Raw genomic sequence first — 21,328 nt, 5'->3', positions numbered from 1 at the left:
ACCCAAGACATGGCTATCTACCCTCAGGCTGTGATGCCATGATGCTCACACTGGATCTACACATGGCTGGATCACTGCACACTCTGGTGCCCCCAGAAAGGACTTGCTGACCCACACAGAGCCACTTCTAAGCTTTTCCTGATTTTATGTCAATGGCTGAAGGATGAACAGTACATGGCCTGGCATGAAGCTGGGCTCTTGATTTGGCACAAAGCCTGCTGCCACAAAATTATTCCATTTACATTTTTCTAAGCAAATGTAAACCAACAGAAGAAAGACAACTTTCTTTGAGAAACAATATTGGGAATGATGAAGTCAGATTTATTTTCTGACCACACCTCAATTGTTTTCAGGGCTCAGAGTACCAACTATCCTTTTACTGGTTGAGCATGAGAAATATCCATAAATGTCCTCAATAAAGAAACATTGGAGGCTGAGTGGGGAATATGGCATAGGGCCAGATTATATCTGGGCCTCCGAAGTTATCTCAGATTATCTCATATTTGTACACTTAAAAAAAAATAAATCATACTCATCAGCCTTTGCTAGTAGTTTACCTGGGTGCTAGTACAGATTGCTAACAAGGATGTGGCAACCATAACTATTCCTCACAAAATCTTTTTGTATCTTTTGCCATTCTAACAATACTAAAAAGAATAAAATTCTTGGTCATGGTATTCCATGTTTGAATATAACTGTGATTTGTCACACTGTCTTTATCCCAAGGGAACACTTGAACTGGAAAGGCCGAGCTAACTGTAGGGTAATCCAGTCCATTTAAAGTCCCAGTGAGCAGCTTTACCTCCTCATTGCAGCTTGATAGAGGATATTGTTACATGACGTTTAGCAAGCCACTTCAGTCCTTTTTCATCATCTCCTCCATTTCTCTCTTGTCTGTTTTGACAGTAAGCACTCAGGAAAGATTGTCCAGCTAGGTATTTATAACACTAGAACTTTGATCTCTGGAGCTTGTAATTTAAAATAAATTTGCCTTCATACTAAAAAACCAGACATAACTGAATCAATATGAAAACAGTGGTTGTTAGAGTTGATGCCTGCATCTTAAGAAGTTAATAACAATTTCATGTTAAGAAATTGTTTTCCTGCAGTTGAGTTGAATTTTCCAGCCCTGAAAATGGCAGGATCCTTTTGAGTTTTTTTTTTTTGTTTGTTTGGTTTTTTTTTAGGAATACATATCAGGATTACATTATTTTATATCTAGGATCTTTCTACTAAATTCAATCATTTCTGATTTTCTTATGCCAATATAATATTTCACCATACATTTTACCATGTTTACAAAAGAGAGACCTTTGTGCATACCTTCCTAACACAGGCCTGAGCAACAGATCTTTATATTTGTGCACAAATTTATTTTTCAGGAAACACTTCCTGAGTACACAGAAAAAGTAATATTTAGGCTTTTAATTTGAGGAAATGGACTGTACAATTTCTCCCAGCTAGCACCAGCCATCCAAGTGCCACAGGTCCCACCTATGCCAGATCACAGGAGGGACACCCACCCTCAGGAGGCAGCATAAGGAGTAAAAATTCCCCTCTCTCCCCACTGACTTGTAGGAAGACTGGATTAATGGCTTGGATCAGGCACTTCCTTCTCAGACAGCTAAAGGTGGTGAGATGAAGTGTGTCCCTAGCTTTCAAGTTCACCTGACTTAACATCAAAAGAAAATTTAAAAAGTAAAAAAAAAAGTATGTTTGTGTGTATGAGCTGCATGGCTCCTGCCAGGACGTGACACTGTGATACTCTGTCCCTTCAGTCACCAGTGGGAACCAGCCTTGCTCCATTGCTTGGTCAGAAGGGAAGGCATGTGTGCCTGTCCCTGTGCCCAGGCAGGCACCTCCTGAGAAGCTGCTGCAGAAATGGGGCTTTGGTGTTTCCATTTCTAGCTGTCACAATCCACAGTGAATCAGGAAACATCCTGGATGCAGATATCACAGCCATAAGTTTTACACAATATGAGCCATGTGTTTCAGGCCTGCACCAAATTCTGTAGGGGTCCCCAACAGGCACAGCAGTTTGTTTGCACAAGAGTCACAGCTGGAGTGAGGTCAGTCTCTTGAAATAGAAGGATTTGCTGCTTACTGCAGGAATATTTATATCACTGTGCATGTGATCTCTAAGAGACAGCAAGGTGAGAGAAAGAAATAAATTGAGAGAGAGAGAGAAAGAGAAGGAGAGGAGGAGAGACAAAGGGAGAAAGAGAAGATCTCTTTGGATCTTCATCTCTGAAGATGCTGCCACTTTCTTCAGTGCCAATCCAAGCAAGAAGCAGAGCTAGGCAAGGAGCATGGCTGCAATATGAACCCTGGGCTCTGCTGGTGGTGATGGGAGCATGGCAGGCCACTGGATTTAAAATTCTGCTTACTTCTCCTGAGACATGTCTGACTGAGGAAGCAGAAAACTGCCTTCATCAGTTGATCTCCATGTGCAAGCAACTCCTTTGCTCTCAGATGTGAGCAGTTCTTCCACTAAGACTACTGAAAATGATGAGCAGGATTGGAATGGGAAGAAGTGTGAGAGGTTCAAATATTTGTGCATGCAATGTTTACATCTGAATTTCTGTATCACGAGACTTCACAAATCGCTTGGGTTCACGGTAAATAAAAGTCTGAATTTATGGTCCTGAATGGGACTAGAATAGGGAATCACGCTGGTATCCAAGGTATCTGGGACAGATTTATAAAACACCATCACCCAATCAACTGCAGCAAAACTCAGACCTAGGAAACTTTTGGAGGGTTCTGAAATGCGATGTGCACATATTTATATATCCTGTTGGGCAGTGTAACAAAGGCGAATAAGAGGTCAAAGGTAGCTGCTGTTGCTCCATTAGAGAACACTATAATCCATGATGCAGTGGTGTTGCCCAGCTGGAAAGGCTCATTACCTGTGATGGTAATGGCTACTGGAGTTTCCCAGAGATGCCAGGGTTTGGGTTTATGTAAGCCAGAATAGAACATAATACAATTCCGTGTGCTGGCTGCCGACAGAGATCAGCTTTGATGCCGGAAATTCCCTCTCTCATCAGCCTAGCAAGATGTTGTTGGTTGAATTGGCTAAGGAGGTAAGCAACAGCTCTGAACTCAGGATCTGGATTTCAGCCCTCATGGATATGAACGTAAGATACCCCAGACCCTCTGCTGATGTTCATTCAGAGCCATCCCATGTGATGATCAGCATCCCATCAAAGGATGGGCAGGGGTCATGGGCTCATCGTGCTGCCCAGTGGGACAGTGATACTGGAGTCCTCAGGCTTCTGGTGGGATGGCAGACTATCATCAGCTGGTGTAGTGAGCGTTCATTTGTTATGCTCATTAACACTTATTCAGAGGAGAGCACATTTTTGGAAATAGGCCTGACTGTCAATCTTGAAAAACTGTCAAAAAGCAAGAAGTAGAATTCAGCACTTTCCAGCCCCCCAGGCTGTTCCCTTCCCCAGTCAAGACCTGTCATAAGGGAAACGAATCATTCTTTTGCCTTATATACTGTGATGGCTTTCCTCAGGCTGCTGGCTATATATTTGCTAATCATTTTTGAAAAAAATGTGGCAGTAACTCTTTATTCCCAGCTTAACTTTTAATTATAACCATCTTAAACACTTAAGTTTATGTTTCTTTCAATAGACAATGCAGTTTGATGGAGAGAATGACCTATGTGGGTCACATTCATTGTAACTACAACAGTTAGTCATGTGGAAGAGTCATGCCAAGGAGACCCCAACACCTGAAATAAAACATTGCCTGTCTTTTGACATGATCACAAGTGATGTCCTTTAGGCCTCAGTACTGGAGCCAGTTCTGTTTAACATCTTTATTAATGATGTGTAGGAGGGAATTGAATGTACTTGCAGTTAGTTTACAGAGGACACTAAGTTGGGTGGGAGAGTTGATCTGCTGGAGGGTAGGAAGGCTCTGCAGAGGATTTGGACAATCTGGATCAATGGGCCAAGGCCAATTGTAGGAGGTTCAACAAGGCAAAGTGCCAGGTTCTGCACAACAAGTCCATGCAGTGCTACGGGCTGGGAGCAGAGAGGCTGGAAAACTGGTCATCAGAAAAGGTCCTGGATCAACAGCTGGCTGAACATGAGCCAGTGTGTGCCTGGGTGGCCAAGAAGGCCAGAGGCATCCTGGCCTGTATCAGCAATAGTGAGGCCAGCAGGACCAGGGCAGTGACTGTCCCCTGTACTTGGCACTGGTGGAAACACACCCTGAATCCTGTGCTCAGTTCTGGGCCCCTCACTGCAAGAAGAACCTTAAGGGTCTAGAGCATGCCTAGAGAAGGGCAACAGAGCTGGGAGAGGGTTTGAAGACAAAACTGCTGATAAGCAGCAGTTGATAGAGCTTGGGTTGTTTAAGCTGGATAAACAACCTGGCAGCTTAAGGGAGACCTCACTCCTCTCTGCAACTGCCTGGAAGGAGTTTGTAGCCAGACGGGGATTGGTCTCTTCTCCCAGGTAACATGCACCAGCACAAGAGAAAATGGTCTTGAGTTGCAACAAGGGAGGTTTAGACGGGGTGTTATGAAAAATTTCTTCGCTGAAAATCAGGTGAGGCATTGGAACAGGCTGCCCAGGGAAAATTATGGCATTACTGTCCATGGAAGTGTTCAAAGAATGTGAGAAGGTGGCACTTGGGGACACAGGTTAGAAATGAATCTGGAAGTACTGGGTTAACAATTAGATTTTCTGATCTTAAAGGTGTTTTCCAACTTAAGCAATTCTATGATTCCATGATCCAATTGTTTCAAAAGAGAAAGAGCACTTCTGACCAGGCAGCTCTCCAATGACCACCAGCTGACTGCAATCTTGAGAACTAACATACGAAGGGTTTCTCTTTCCCCACTGCCATAACTCCCATCTATTTGGGGATAATGTTGTTCAGGAATGTCAGTCAGCACCTACTCTGGCACTGACTTGTGTCTCTAATGCTTCTCTCCCGTGGAAAACATATTTCCATCTGCATCATTATTCTTCTCTTTGTCTGAACAGACACTTGAAACTGCTATCTCTAACTCTTGATTTATCCTCTCATTTACTAGCACTCTGGCAGACTTCTTAGTTGCTATATTGCATCTTATTTTGGGAAAATGCTACACTTTATCTCCTCTTTGGGGTCATTTTACTTTCCAGAATTGGCAGACTTCTTTTTAAATTTGGTATTTTTTTCCCCCTGATACTCTGTTATAATTAGCACTAAATCAGACACTGAAGGCACTGGAGCAGAAGGCTGAGAAAGGGTTCCCTGGTAGTAAAAATATGAAAGACTGAGATAAAGATACTTCTGCTCCCAATATTCCCTCCTGGAAACTACAAATCCAGCAGATGAGAAGCCATCTGTGTGGATACCTTGTGATGCATTTTAACGCTAAAATAGTAATTGAGCTGCACTTCTAGGGCTTCCCTTGCCAGCAGCCATCCCTGGAAATCCCCTGTAGGAGTGAAAGGATAGATAAGGACAGTGCCATGGAAACAACTGATCCTTCCCTTACCTTTCCTAAATACACTAGCAACCGGAAACTAATTGCAAAAGTCAAACTAACTAACCAAGTATGCACAAATCTAAATATTTTGTGCTCAATTTCAGTGTAATAGTTGAGAACTATGAGTAAATACACTAAGAAAATGTGAGGTCTCAGTACTTTTATTATTGAAAAAAAAGTGTTGTCAACACCTCTCTGTGGTGAGATCTCTAACATTAGATTTGGTGTACATTTTGACATACCTTTATCCTTCTGTTATAGAAATATTTTAAAAAATCAAATAGGCTATATTAATGAAAAAAATCTGCCATGTTCTTCCAGGGCAATGATTAATGCAGTGCAGTGCTGTAACTCTACAACCTTCCAAAGGAAGCGAAGGGGAGACTTTTGAGCATCATTAAGTAAGAAAGACATTAGGGAGAAGCTGCAGCTTCAAAGTCATGAGTCTCACACTCACATTTGTAAGCCCAGCAGAAAACAGAGATCTCTGCTTTCTGCCAAAGCAGTATTTCACTGTTTTAGCTGATCAAAGACACTTTGCAATTCAAGTTGTTTCTTCCAAGGGACTTAATCTGTAATCTGGGAAAGAAAAATACAACCTTGTTTCACCACTGCTGAAAAGCTGCCAACTCTTGCTCTAGGTGATTGCACTGTATTCATTTTTCCTGAAGAATACGGTGACAATACATGGGCAGGAGAAAGAAAGACCCCTGCTGCATTCCAATTAACTTTTTTGTTCTATTTAAAAATTGCTTATAAGGTTGCTAATTTACCATGTTCTGCCTCCACTCATAACTGAGGATGGTGACCTTACTATGATTAATTTAATTTCATGTTTTGGAGAAGTGGAACAGCCTAACCCTGCCCTACACATACTCTGGGCAATTTCTCCCACTTCTGTGACTGCATTGCCCACATCTGTTGGTGATACTTTTGAGTCACTGAGCACTGACAAACTCTCTGCAGCTAAGCCTCATAAAAACTGCAGAGAATTCCCAATGAACACTGAGATCCATAAAGCATTTGGGCATTCTAAGCACACCTGACTCTCTTGTTGACCAACTTGCCAGCCAAGTGCTGTAGGCTTTTAGCCTCCTGTAGGTATTAGCAGAAGCATTGGCCAAGAAGTGCACAGGGCTGGCAGACAAGTGTTGTGAATGCCTCAGAACACGCACATTCAGGGCCCTGCTCTCAGGAACTTCAGGTGGAAGGCTGTGTCAGTGGCACCACGAGGATTATTGACTGCAGGACAGCTTTTCTGTAATCCCGCTTTCTAGCTCCTTCACCTGTGCTGCTACAGACAAAAGTTTTCAGATTGACTCCTACAGGCATTCTTACACTGATTGAAGATGGATGTGTATCAGCCTAGCCTGTGAAATAAGTCAATAGTAAGAGACCATTGATTAAATGAGAATAAAAATAACAGATGCATATCAGTTGGTAGACAAAGACTTAAAAAATGAGGTAAAACTGTACCATACATGGTTCAAAATGGATTAGGACTGTCCACACAAATTAGCAGTCCTTTTGTTACATCAGCTCAGGGCACTTCTTTAATTAAGCAGATGCAACTATGGGAAACAGGCCTCACCTTTGTAGCAAAATGTACTGAGTCAAGACTAAAAGCAGCAAATATGTGAACACATGCTTGGCAATACACCTTTGTTGGTGGCCCTGGATGTTGTTTTAACACGTTAAAACGCTAAATGCTTTCACTTTCTTTAAGAAAAAAAAAAGAGGAAGTAGAATACACAGCTGCTGCAGCTTGAGTAATGAACTTCCTCAACAAAACATGGACTTAGGCAGAAGGATTAGATTAGGTTAGATTTTTTCAATTAACAGAATTTAAATCAAAATTTACACATATTGTAAGTGCTGGTTAGGTTGTTTATACTAAGCTAACCAGTCTAACACAAGATAACACACTTTTTTCCCCATTACTAGCTCTGTTAAGCTATTCAAGCTTCTTGTCCTATAAATGCTAATTTTGTAATGAACAGAGAGATCAGACCATGCAGATGCAATGACAATATCAGGTTCTTAGTTTACTTGCATCATATTGTTGGGAATTGTCTTAAATGACTTCTCTTTGGGAGAATGGAATGAAAATTAGCTTTTAAAAAATAAACTCAGATCACTAAAGTGTGAAATGTAATATAATGAAGCAAAATGTTTATAAACAGATATAAAAGAATCAGAGTATCTAAACACTTATTTAATAACACTGAAGGTTAATTACATTGATTGCATTTTTCAGTCTAAAAGTACTGCTCCTATATTTGATTTGTGGTAAAAGAGGAAATGTTTGATTTTTCAGACTGAACAACAAAAGTGGTCCAGAAGTTCATACTGTGATTAGCATGTCACTTTAGGTACTGTCTAATGGTTTGATTCTAGCAAATGCATGAATTTGTCACAAAGGAATGGTTTATGATTAAATAATAAAATGCAGTGCTTTCCTGGATGGTGTATATACACATTCACTTCAATGACACAGCAACCATGCTCATCACACAACTAAAGCTGGTGGCATTGAGAAAATGGCCTCCTGGCTTAAAAGGAAGACTGCTCTTTTATCTTCAAAACATATTTATGTTGGCAGACATGTTACTGTAGTACCTTTATCTATAAAATATTTGTGTTGTGTAACCTGCTGAATTCTTCAGTAATTCTAAAATCAATTTGGAGGTTCAAAATCAAACCTGAGAAGAAAGCACACATGTGAAACTATTGAAAGAAACATGCTATTTCTGCTCATCTCTTAGCTTGAAATTTTAAACTTTATGATGATTTCACAACCAAACTAAGGTGTCAGTGCCATTGAGGTTTTTATTGATGGGGAAGAGCAGCCAGTTCACAATGATGTTGGCCATCATCCTGTAAACACTTGTGCACAGGCTTAGCTTTTGTACCACTGACAGTTTCATTGAATTCAAAGGGATTATTTGCATGAGTGTTTTGTGCAGCAGCGCTTGCTGTATTCAAGCCACTGCTATAACACACAGGTTTTGAGGGTCGAGAAATAAATCCACATGGGTCATCTTGTAAATGCTTTTCCACTTTATTAACACACCCAGTGGATAGCTGGACCTGTCTATCCAGTGCTATCACACTGCAGAGAAAACAGGAACCTTGACCCAATTTACCCCATCGTCGGGTCGTTCCTGACCTAAAACTCCCCAGGATAACAGAGAGGCCAGGCCGTTCCTTCTGCCCTCTGCAATCCAAAGGGAGCTGTCAGAGCAGGGCCACGGGGGATGGGACGCCCCCTCTGGAAGCTGGGGCGCTTCCCACGGGAGCGCGTCGGCCCGGGCTGAGTCTGCAGCGGCCCCGGCAGCCCGAGGGTGCGGGGCGAGGGAGGATCGGGAGCCCCGCTGCGCCCCGACCCCGCTCAGCCCCACGGCCCGGCGCTGCAGGCCTGCGTGCCGCCCTCTCCCCTCAGAGAACGGCATCTGGGCCGGGCGCGCCCCCGGCCAGCAGCGTCTCGGCGGGGCCGGCGGAGCGCGGCAGCATCCGGCAGCCCCGCGGCCTGCGGGCCCTGCCCCCAGCACTGGGCCGCGAATCCCGCGGGAGGCGGAGGGAGCGCAGCCGAGGGAGCCTCGCTGCTCCTTCCTCCTCCCCTCCCTCCGGTCCCGCTCAGCCCCTCCGCAGGGCCGGGCCGTTGCGGGCGGTGCGGCGGCGCTGCCCCCGCCCCTCGGCGCTGGCGGCCGGGACGAGCGGCGGCGGGGTCACGGCGGCGGCCGGGTCAGAGGGTAAAGGTTGCTCCCCCAGCATCCTCCGTGCTGGATACTCAGCCATCTTGGATTCGCGGGACAAGAAAATTCATGCGGTGAGTCCGGCCCCGGCCGCCCCTCCCCGGCCCCGCCACCGACCCGGGCCTCGCCGCCGTCTCGGCCGCGGCCCGATGTGGGAGGCCCGGGCGGCGGCGCGGCCCTCGGCGGGGCTCGGTGGACCTGGGGCCGCCCCACCGGGTTTCCGTTTGCTTTTGTCTCCGAGGGGGAGCGGGGGGGACGCGCGGCGCCCGAGCCGGGGGCGCAGCCGCAGGCCCGGCCCGGCCCGCCGCCCCCTTCCCTCCTTCGCGGCCGCGGGCGGCGGCGGCCCCCGGGCGCCGCTCCGGGGCCGGGCGAGGCCACGGCCTGGCGGTGTTTGGGCCCCGCATCCCTGCGGCCGCCGTTGGCAGCTCGCCCTGCGGCCCGCTCGGCCCGCCCGAACGGCTTCTTCCCGCCGCCGCCCCGCCGGCTGCTCCCAGGCCTCCTCCGTCCCTCCGAACCCGGCCCCGCGGGGCCGCACGGCCGCCCGGCCCTCGCCCGCCGCCTTGCCCGGGCCCGGCGCCGGGGCAGCGGAACCTGCCGCCCACGGCCGGGGCTGCGGCGGCCCCGCGCTCCGCCGAGCGGCCGTGCGGCCTGCACCGCGGGCCCCGGGCGCAGAAAGGGGGTGAGACGGGGGTGCTGCTGGCTGGCTTTCGGGTGAAAAATTATTTTCTTTTTTCTTTTCTTTTTTTTTTTCTTGCGCCTGTTTCACTCTCCTCCTGGCGGTGGTTAAGGCGGTGTGTAAACAGGTTCTGGCTTTCCCTCGGACGTGTTTGTAAAACAAACTTGAAAGGGATAGAGCGCGGTCGCCGGAGGAAGGAATCAGCCTTCCCCTGCCCGCCTGGGCGGCGATGACAGGCTCTGGCGTGAACCTGACCCGTGCTGGGAGAGGAGGTGGCACTGGGTGACAGGTTAGGGATAAGAGAGGGACAGTAGGGCGGTGGGGAGAGATGCAAGCGTCAGAGTTAGCAGTTTGGTTAGCGTATGTATGCTCCTGGTGAAAACAAGATACCAGCTAGTGGGTATTCTCGGTTTTAGGGTGGGTTTTTGTTGGTGAAGTTACAAGTAACTTTGTTTTGGAGGCTCTGTAGTGTGGGAAAATGAAAATATGCTTGTGTAAGGTGGTATTTGCTTCTGCTGCCTATTCAAACCTCACACAAGCATGTTTAATTTCTGCTGTCTCTTTTGTCAGGGAAAAAGTTGTTTCCAACTTTGCACTGTTTTATCCCCAGGGGAGGAGAAGAACTTTCTGTGTATCTTTCTTAAATATATATGTTTGTGTGACTTGAGTGTGTGAAGGAGACCCTCCTGTGTGCCCGAACACCAGCAGCATCTGGTGCTGGTGACTGGCTGCTAGTCTTAACTCTTCTGCTGGAGAAAAATAGATGATCAAACCTGCTGTCATATCTGTTATTGGAAAACTTTATGTTTTGGGAAACTTGGATTTGTTTCAAACTGTTAAGACTTGTGAAGACCTGCAAGAGCAAAGTAATTGTAGAAGTTTATATTGCAAAGGTGTCTTCCTTTGATCTGGAAGAATTGTTGTGTATGTGTCGATGTACTTTAAGCTCTCTTAAAATGACACATTAGTAGAACATGGCTCACAGGATCAAGTTTTGTGAACTTGAACATGATGTATCTGTCCCATACCTTGTTTTCCTCTTCTTTTTGTCCCCCACTTCGACTGTTCTTTATGTTGAGTATTCAGCTGGTATGCTAAACTTCAAGGTGTTGACTGCTTCTGATTTTAGAAAGGGATTTGAATACTCACTTATCAGGAGCTGACTGACTTGACTTGCGAGTGTATTTCCGTTTCATTTTCAGGAAGCTGTTGATAAAGCTAAGAGCGTAGTCACAGATAAACCTTGTCTACACATCTCCTCTAGAAACTTAATATTGCTGTCAAAGTAGTCATTGTTATTGCAACCTGTTTGTGTGTCAGTTCTATCGAGAAATGAAAGAAAAGCCCTTGGCTAAAATGGAAAATAAAGAAACACCAGAAATTTATATTAAAAAAAAGATTTGAATTCTCTTTAACAGAATCTAGTTCTAGATAATTGTCATTTAGTGGAAAAAATAGGACAGTTAGTGTGTCCTGAAGTTTGATGCTAAAAAATTTTCCCATAAGTGTCTGTTTACACCTGAAAATTTTGGTCTTTACCTCAGTCACTTCATATGAGAATTCTGTGTGCCTGCAGCGGACCAATACATCTCAGAAAGTATTTCTGGTTAATTTTTATATTTCTAAGTGCATTTTTATTTGGATAGAGATTAGCTTTGAAATCAGGAACATTATTGCTTTTTAAGTCTTTGTTGTAGCTTTCTTAAAAATTACCCAAATATTCACGTTAATGCAAGGTCTGTAGTGTTGTAATTGCTAAGTTGTAACCTCATTATGGTTTTGAAGGGGCCTTGTATCATAACTTTGTTTATTCAAACATATCTTCCACCTTCATCTTTTTACGAACTCAGGAAGTGAATAGAACTTAAAAATGCGCCATAATTGAATTAAAGCAGAGGTTTCTGTCACCTGGCTTTCTGACTTTATCTGAAAGCTAAAGCAAATTATTGAATGGCTTGTTTTCCTATGAGGTAGTATAGAAAATGCACCAAGTATAGAATTTTATTCAAAAGGAAGTAGACCCATGTATCTAACTTCTAAAATGATGTCTTGTCTTGAAGCTATAATTTGCTTGAATAAAAGGCGCCTTAAAAATGTGTTATTAAAACAAAAAAAGGAAAAATTCCTAAATTCATGGCAGAGTATTTGCCACATTTCTTGTACATGTTTATAAATGTTAGCTTAAATAGAAAGCCCTTTACCAGTTTCTATAGAAGTACAGTACCTTAGGAAGTCAAATCAGTATTTTTACAACAGATTTAAATGATTGCTCTGTAAATGATCCAGTTTTTCTCATTTAAAATTACTCTTAATACAGTGTGTATGTAAATTTCAAGGATTGGCAAAAGCATAGAAGTTGAAGTTAGGTTAAATTTGCTTTATCTGAGCTTTTGAGACATAAATAAGTAAAAAAAAAAATGTATGTGAGCATTCTGCTATAAGCAGCAATCTGCTAATATATTTGCTTTAAATTTATGTCTCAGTTGTGCTGCACTGAACAATTCCATATAACTTGTTTCAGTTATCTTTCCTGAGTAGAATTGGCCTTTTTTTTTCCCTCTTTTTTTTGTTTTTTTTTCTTTCCAGATATGCTTTAGTACATAGTTGCTATGGTTGTGTGTGTCCTGTTGGTCTCCTGACCCAAGTTCCTGGAAAAGAACACCTGAGCCTATGAACACCTGAAATTTGTGTGTATTCTCCTTGACTCAAAAGCACCTCCTTACATGCTGATGGTGAACTTTGTGCATGAGTTTTCAGGATGGATGGTGTATTTTGACAGCTAACTATGCTTTTATTGAGCATTATAACAGCATAGCAAGAATTGTGTCAAATGAAAATACTGCACAGTAGGATATTTTAAATTGTCCTTGTGGAATTATTTTGGTTTTTGGAGCAGGTGTGTATATACCAAGCATGGTCTGTGCTCATCAGCAAGAGATTCTTATGTAGGATTGAAAATATTTTTGTGTTTTTGTGCAAAAATGAAGAAAAAACCTAACAAAAAACCCAAAACCCCAGCCATAAAATGTTCATATTGCTTATAATATATCTTTTATCTTTCATTTTTAATACTCTAATAAAATAGAATATTTTTGTTGTGGTGGTGTGCACTAGCTCATCTTCTGCTCTGGTTGTGTAATGGGCTCCAAGTCAAGGTGTGAGTGGTTCTTGTCCAAAGGGGTTACTGAGAACCCTTAATTTGTCTTGCTGTAGCACTGGTTATCAGTAACATTACAGAAAAGTGTGCATTATTTTTTCCCCCTGTCTTGGTTACTCTGCCATCTGATTGCTTTTTGCAGTGGTAGTACATATAATTTCACAACTCTACATTTCCTAGGAGGATTCCTTTCAAATTATGCTGGTAGGTTAAATTTTTATTATAATGAAGACTTTTTCTCAGACACATCTCTCTCTTGTTAAATTGAAGTGTAAGAGTTGTTAATCAGAAATTCAGTAATAAGTAAACCATTGTTTCTTCCTGTTTCCCTTTTAATTTGGGATAATTTATGGGGTGATATTTTTTAAGTATTAGGTTTCACCCCATGTCATTTGGGATTTTTTTGCCTTTTTTTTTTTGGTTTATTGAACTTCAGAAGCATTTTCAAAATCCTGCTTTCAGATTTTTTATGTGCTTGAGATCGATCAGTTATGTTTGAAAATAGTTTGCTGTGGTCAAGTTATTCATTAAAAGGTGTAGTTCATTAAACTGAAAACTGGTATAAAAGGCTGCTGTATTTGTGGTACATGAAATGGAAACTCTTACTTTGCATTGCTGTTGCTGAGCAGACAGTAATCCAGTGGGCTGAGTTGGACCATGCTTTCTGTGAGAGTTACCTGCTGCAGTGGGTTACTCTGGGTAAGTCATTTAACCAGTTCATAGCCAAGGTCTGGCTGCAGTAAGAGGATAATGGTTCCTGTGTTCCACTTGCCTGGTTCAGGACTCCTGTGGAGCCACGTGCCAGTAGCAGTTAGTACAGATGGTTAGCAAAAACAATGTTAGCCCCCCAAAATGGCCTTATACCAAGTTCAGTAGGTCTCGTCTGTCCTTACGTGCTTCACAATGGCATTGCCATTTGCATTGAATCTAAATATCTGTGCATTTGGAAACAATAGGAGAGGGTTTTTATGCACCAAAAAGAGGCAGTTGGACTTGTTATGGCCAACTATTTTTAATTTTAAAATGTTAACATTTAGATTTGTAGGCAATGTCTTGGCAAGCTTGTTTTTCTAAAGCTGTCTTTGTAACACAGACATTGATAATGTAATATCATATATTATCTTTTCTGTAAAAGGGTTGTCAGAAAATGCCTGTCAGGGTGTAAAATGAGCAACTAATGCTTGTGTCAGTGCACTCTCCTTGTCTTACTGTCTACATGACTGTGAGTTTTTGCTTTGAGCTTCACTGGAATAGTATTTTTCCCCTTCCAGCTTATGAAAACCTTGCATTGTTTGGGGCAGAATGACTATTCCTTGTAAGCATTTTTTATTTGAATCATGAAAACTATTCTTGCAAAGGAAATGTTGCCAGAGAATTATAATGGTGGAAAAAACGTCTGCCAGTCTTCCTTCTGTTGCTCTGCTGTGTAGGGGACTTGTTTGGGTATATGCTTGAAGTCTTTTACCATTCAATAGTGATGAGGTTTGTGAGAAAGTACTTGTTGCATATAAATAATTATTTTTTGAAAAAGTTATTAAACAGGAAAATAACCGTGAAGCGCGTATTTCATGTAATGACCAAGTAAGCTAAAAAACGTACAGAAAAATGTAATCTCTTGAATATTTGTACCATGTATTGTTATGTGGAGAAGTGGGAATCTGAAGGGTTTTCAAATAGAAATCAGCTGTAAGCAATGTCAACTTTTGAAAGACTGGCAAGATGATGAGCAATTCTGAATGTTAAAGTACCTTGTAATACTGTGTCCATCTGTAAAACTGCTTGACTCAAAAAATCTTTCTAATGAGATGTTTGATTATTTATTGCAGGGCTGGTACTGGTCTTGATACATTTCCTAACATGTCAAAGGCACTGTCATAAAGTAGAAAGGTACCTTATGTTGAAATCTTAATTTGTTGACTTATTTTCTGGATGTGGATGCACATTTCCAGTAAGATGAAATTGATCAAGATCAGCATTACACATGAGAGTAAGTCAGCATCACTTTTTATTTCATGGTGGAAGTCAAAGTAAATTCCGGAATTCAGGTTCCTTTGCTACTGTGGTATGGAGTTAATTTTTTTTTTTTTTTTTTTTTTTGCTTGTTTGGGGCTTTTTGAGTTTTCTCTTTTGGAAATTTCAGGATGATATGTTTTGGACAATAAATATATGTTTTGTTTCCCCCAATCTCCTGGAAGTTTAATTAGGCAAGAACATAAATGTTGTGAGACATCTATGATGGAACAGGGACTTTCAAAATTTCTTGCAAGGATAAATTTAGTTTTCAGAAGTTTGGTGCTCTTTTGAGCTAAGCTTAGGTCAGTGTATGTTGTGAATACCGGCAGTATATGGTTGATGGCAAGTAGAATTTTCATTGGGATTAGTATTTTAATTAGGAATTGCAAACTCTCAATATTAGCTGTGATCCTAATCTTTTATTGTCTCTGAAAGACATATAACTTGTTTAAATGATTTTTTTAAAGCAACTGGCAGTTCTTTTACAGTCCACAGGATAGATTCAATTTTACACTAGTCTGAATTAGATTTTATAGCAAGAGTTTAGCAAGTCTTGCAAACTGGGATGGCCAAGTGTAGGTTGGTAACCAGGAGTGACTCACTGAGAGCAGCATCTTTAACTTCCCTTTAACAATGTACTCCAGTGTCCAGCTGCTGGCCTTTTCTATACTAATGAATACCTGCATCTGCTGAGTCAGTTATTAAAGCAAAACCATTTTGAGCAGTCTATTTTAAAACTTAGTGGACTAAAGGTACTTCACAGGCCCTTGTGTTAATGTACTTAGGAGAGGGCCTGGAGAGGAGTAACAGAGGCTGCAAACGAGTAAACTGTTGTTGGTGGTAAATGAATAAACTGTTGATAGTAGAATGTGCTTCATGGATTAATTTATATTTGTAAGAAACATAAAAATATAAAATTAGTCAGATATATATAGATAGATAATCCAACTTTGGGTTAACTCAAAAGTTAAGCATTTAACTGAATTTATATAAATATGCTTCTATGTGGAAACAGAACTCAGAAGGAGAAATTAAGATTGGAAATATGGTCCTACAGACCTCATAAAATTGTGTCTAGGTGAAGGAAAGAATTTCAGATTAGTGTAACTTCTTGTAAAAGAAATAGACATGACTTACAGGTATGTATTTGCTAGGATGGCAGCTGGTTAAGCATCCTGTAAATAAACACAGGCAGACTTTGAGTGTCCACACCACAACTCTTTTCCCTGAAGTGGGGGGAAAGTCACAAAGAGATGTGGAAAAGAAGGAAGTTGAGGGTTATCGTGGTTCAAGTATTAAGAAGCAGAACAAATCTTTAAGAAACTAATTTTTATTAATTCTTCTACTCATAACATACTCTTTATGATTAGTAGGGCTTTTGTGTTTTGGTTTGTTTTTTGTTTATCTACTGAATGTAAGTTAAACTTTATAGATGTTTATAGATATAAACATAAAAAATATAGATATAAACATAAAATATAGATGTTTATAGATATAAACATTTATAGATGATTCGGTATTTTTGGGACTGTCAGGAGAGAGCTTCAGTCTGAATCGAACCTAATATTCAGCTCCAGCTGAGCAGTTGTTCTTTGTGCCTATTGATGCAACTGTCCATGGCTCTGCAACAGATTCCAGTGCAGTACTTAATTTTGTAATGTGCTTCTAAAAATAAGTGCATAGTCTTATGTAACACATCTTGTATTGTTAGCACCTAGAGGCTTCATCTCCACTGGTATGAAGTGGAACACATCCTACATGATTTTTGATTGTGGGTATTTACGTCTGAAACACTTTCTCTGTCAGTGTCTATGGGCAAAGAGTAGCTTTGTTTTAGGAATGACTGGTAGTTTTAGGAATATCAGGTACCTTGTTTGCATGGTGAAGTATGTTTCTCCTTTGCACAATTGAGCAAAACAACAGTTGGACAGGTGCTACATAGTTCAGTAGACTTTGTTTCCCTAAAGAAGCTCTGTGGATTCCTGCTCATGGGTATGTGCACCTTCTCAGAGCTCTCACTTCATTTGGCTCTGCACTGCAACTGTAAGAGTTCTGAAAGTCTGTGGATGCTGCAGACATGAAAATGAGATGTTAATCATATTAATGCAGCTTTGAGGGCAAACTCAGAATCTTGAAAAGAAGGGTGACATTTATGATCAAATTACACTATTCTGTTAGACTTTGTACAACTCTTGCTGTAGTCTTAGCAATGTTTTGATCTCTTTAATGTGGCTTTTCTCATGCTTTTTGAATTCAGGCTGCAAATAACATATTAACTTAAATGATAAAATGCATCATGTCTTGCTGATAGGATGACACCTGTACAGAGCAAACTTGTCATATGTAAATAAGGGACAGAAATCAAATTTATCAAGAGTTACAGCTTTATCTGAGTAACTTGGTTCTCATTTTTCACCACTGCTTGAAGCAGATGCTATGCTTTTATGTTAGAGGCCCAGCTGAAATTTCAGAGTAGAGGATTGAAAGTTCATCTCAAAGTCTGAGGCCAAAACAGGGGCAACCATTCTTTATTCTCTTAGTGTCCCTCTAGAAGTTAATTTTCTGTAGTGCTGTTTACAGACATCCCAAGTGCTTCACTGTACAAAATCTCTCTTTCCCTGAGAGATCTGGTACTTCAGTGAAGAATGAATTCAAAGGGATCTGAAGAAATAGATATTTGTAAAACTAAACAAACAGGTAATCTCTTGATTAGGTTGCATCTTTAACAATAAGTGAGATGTTTGTAGATGCTTTTAATAATTGTTTTATCTGAACAATTCAAATTATTTAATTTTCTAGCAATATCTAGGCCATAACTTTGGTGCTGGGAAGCACTGTCAGCCCTCAGACTTCCTTTTGTCAACCATGGAGGTAAAATCTGGAAAGACTGAAAATGTGAAGCTTGATATTTATGACACCAGAAGCCCAAGCTTCAGTGTTACGGTTACCCTTGGCAAAGTATGGGTTGCCTTTGTCTATCCTAACAAAGGCAAACAGCACACGTACAGGTAGTTAGATGTGTGCCATTTCTACATGTGTGGGTTTTGTTCTTTGTTTGGAAAGGCTGAGACTGTTTGTGGGCCCCGCTGGAGCAGGCTTGCCCCTCTGATAGGCAGGGAGAAGGTGAGCAAGGGAGGGAGGAGCCTCTGGTGTGCCCCAGACCTAGCCTGTCATTAACACTGTGCTTGTAGAGAAGAAGTAGCAAATATGTTCTGTTCTGTCTGGTATTATTTCCTCTTTTTCTTGAGTAGGTATCCAGGGAGCCAAATGCAAGAATAATGCATTGGTTGTGTATTTCAGCATTTTTGTGCCAGTCCTTTTTTTTTTTATTTTTTAAAAGCGTGTATCCCAGAGCTTGCTCACCACAGCTGTCTGTCATCTGTTTGTTCACTGGTAAGAGAAGACTGCTAACATGAAGTAGGTCCTGCACTGAGCCTTCTTGGCCTGATTTGAGTAGGGCTGTGTCAGGAAAATATTGGTTTCACCAGGTTCATAGGGGGTTGTTGAGTGAGAAGAGTTTAATGAAAAGAATGTGCCATTTATTTTGGTGTGGAGAATCAGTACACACTTTACTTTAAACAATAAAGTTTTACTTAATTGTCCTGTTAATATAAATTCTATTTGTGAAATTAGTGTGTCTATCCCTCACTCATCATGTAACTTACTATTTATTAAAAGCTTCAGAGTTTTATGGAAGATGGCATAACTTCCCTTTCCTGTCTAATTAAGCAAAACTTTATAGTTTTATGTGAGGTTTATTCAATATCTACCTTTTTGACTTTCAGCTTATAGAGTGAATGGATGGTCTATTTTATTGATTAATACAGGGTCAGAATGAGCTCACATCCCTGTAATGTTGCTCTTGCCATGGCATGCTATAAAATTGTGTGGGTATGTTTTGATCCTTCTGAGATATGAATATTTTGGCAGTGAACATGTTTTCTGTGAAAACTCGTAGTCACTAATAATTGTAGTGACACTCTAAAGTATCTGTGACTTTTTACTGGGGAAAAAGTGCATAAGACCACAGAGAATGACAGATTTTGCTTAGAAGGTAAGCTTCTGAAATTGTTATGCATGAAGACCATTCAAAATAATTCAGTTGTCAGTGTTAAACTAATACTGAAACAAGGAAAAAAGTGAAAATGGTCTTGCTTAATCCGTTGCCCTCATACTTTGTAGCGTCAAACCCAGAAGACATCAAATTTTGCCTTGGTTTGCAATACAAAGTTCCCTTTCGTGGTGTGTTTCTTCTGTGTGAATGCAACTGCCACGGTTCTGCCCACTGCATAATTCTTTCTTTTCTTTCTTTCTCTTCTCTGTTTTCCTCTCAGAGGTGAGATTCCAGTGGTGGTAGGGATATGGACAGTAAGAGTGCTATCTTAAAACAAGATAGACAGCTGCTAATAGAATGGGTTCCACAGCAAGGCCTTGTCATTCCTGGGAAATGTTGCCAGGCCCTGCTCCTGACAGCAGTCTGACTTCTGTGGAAACTGCCAAACTGGTAAAGTAAAATGGGCAAAAAATCAGAATTATAGATGTCAAGATTACTAATGAAAATGTGTCCCTTGAGTAAGAGTGGGACTCCTAGTGATACCTTGTAATTACACATCTGTTATGAGAATCTAATCTAAATTTGAGGTTTGAAGTGATAGAAATCTATGCAGCACTGCTGATATGATCATATTCTTCACTTATTGGTTCTTTAATATAGAATATGCCTTAAAATCTTAACTATTAGAAGTTTAAAATTGTTTTCATTAAGTGTGAGAAGCTTTGAGTTGGGTTAGCACATAAACCTGGAGAGGAGCAGCTCTGTTCCATCAAGTCATGAAGGCTTTCCAGTGTTAATATAGGCATGTTATTCTGACAACTAAAGTTTTGTCTGAAGACAGGGGTTTAGGTAAGTGCAAGACACTCCAGGTAGCCTTTTTTTATCTCCTGTACTCCCAGAATGCCTCTTTTTTTTTTTTTTGCTTAGGTATTCTTATGGTTTGTTGGTTTGTTTTTGTTTGGGGTTGTTTTGTGCTTTTCTTACTCTTTCATCAGTTCCTTTTTGCTGTGTTTCATTTCTTCTCCTGCAATTTAAGATTGAAAAGTGATGTTTTGGGTCACCTCATTGTTCTTCCTGATGCTTAGTTTTTGCCTTGCAGTGTCAGACTTGTGTAATTTTCAGCTCATAAACTGAGAGGGATATAGGTCACTGTTTAAATGAGCGTTTGAAGTTTTCTTGCAAACAAACCCCTCCCTCAGTACATAAAACCCTGCTTCAGTGGCCATTAAAATTGCAAACTCAAGGGGGTCTGAATTCAAGGAATGCTGGAATGAAGGCTTTCTTTCCCATCTTAACTCAGGTTCCATATACATGTCACTGTTACACAGTTTTTTTGATCAAATAATATTTTCCCCAGAGCACTCTGGTCTCATTGGTCAGAGAGGATTCATGGTGTTCTCACACTGAGGTTTTTCTTTTTTAATCCTGTTTTTCAGATCATGCTATCCAAAATTATAGGCAAATACAGGATTAATGTTTTCTCTCCAATTTCTTCATTATAGTTTCATGGAAGTGCTTTATAATATGTTTTTGAAAAATTACATTTTTATATTGCTTCACTGAAATGACAGCGATGCATTACAAATAGAGAAACTGAGACTCTGGCTTAGGATTTCATAACATAAATACCTTCATTTAATTTGCAGCTGTGAATAGTTAATGCTTCTCCATAGACTCATGAAATATTTCCAGCAGAAGGCACTTGTAAAAATCTGTGTGTGGCTCCCTCAGCATTGTTAAAAAATAAAAGAAAATACAAACATTTATGGACAGACATAAAATTAGTTTACGTATGTGGCATTTAAACATCTTAGCTAGACATGTTTTCTCTGTATAGTTTCTGTGTCATTAATTAGAAGAGGATAGAAAGAGATCTTGACGGTGGTTCCTGGTCCATTGAACAAAAGAATGGGAAAATCCAGAAGGGATGGGTCCAGGATCTGAGGCTCTGCCTGCTGTAGTGTCTGAGTCTTTGGGGCTCTCTACCTACCCATCTGCACCTTACACATCTGTCTTTTTCTTTCTGCAATTTCTTTTTCTGTTCCTGTTCTGAACTCCAATTCCTCTTCTGGTTTCCTCCTCCCCTGTGTTCTAGCTGTTCTCCTGCTAGCACCCAACTGCTATTTAAGACAATGCCAAGCATTCCTCAGTCCGAGGATGGCAGCTCCTTAGC

At 41.2% G+C, this 21,328-nt stretch overlaps 1 protein-coding gene across 3 annotated transcripts in view; it reads left to right on the top strand.

The window, feature by feature from the left end:
* Window positions 1-9,198: 9,198 nt before the first annotated feature.
* CNOT2 (CCR4-NOT transcription complex subunit 2) overlaps window positions 9,199-21,328 on the top strand; it is an 84,773-nt gene continuing 72,643 nt past the window's right edge. The window contains exon 1 of one of the 3 annotated variants that reach the window (XM_005480597.4): window positions 9,199-9,329. The gene's annotated coding sequence lies outside the window, so the exon portion shown is untranslated. Of the gene's footprint in view, window positions 9,330-9,803; window positions 9,935-21,328 lie in introns of those variants that run through there. The other 2 variants (XM_074539733.1, XM_074539734.1) reach the window with 2 other exon arrangements.

Source organism: Zonotrichia albicollis, chromosome 4 (assembly GCF_047830755.1).
Source record: "Zonotrichia albicollis isolate bZonAlb1 chromosome 4, bZonAlb1.hap1, whole genome shotgun sequence".
Lineage (NCBI taxonomy): Eukaryota > Metazoa > Chordata > Aves > Passeriformes > Passerellidae > Zonotrichia > Zonotrichia albicollis.
The sequence above is the reverse complement of the archived record's forward strand: the minus strand, read 5'-3'. Positions and strand labels throughout refer to the sequence as shown.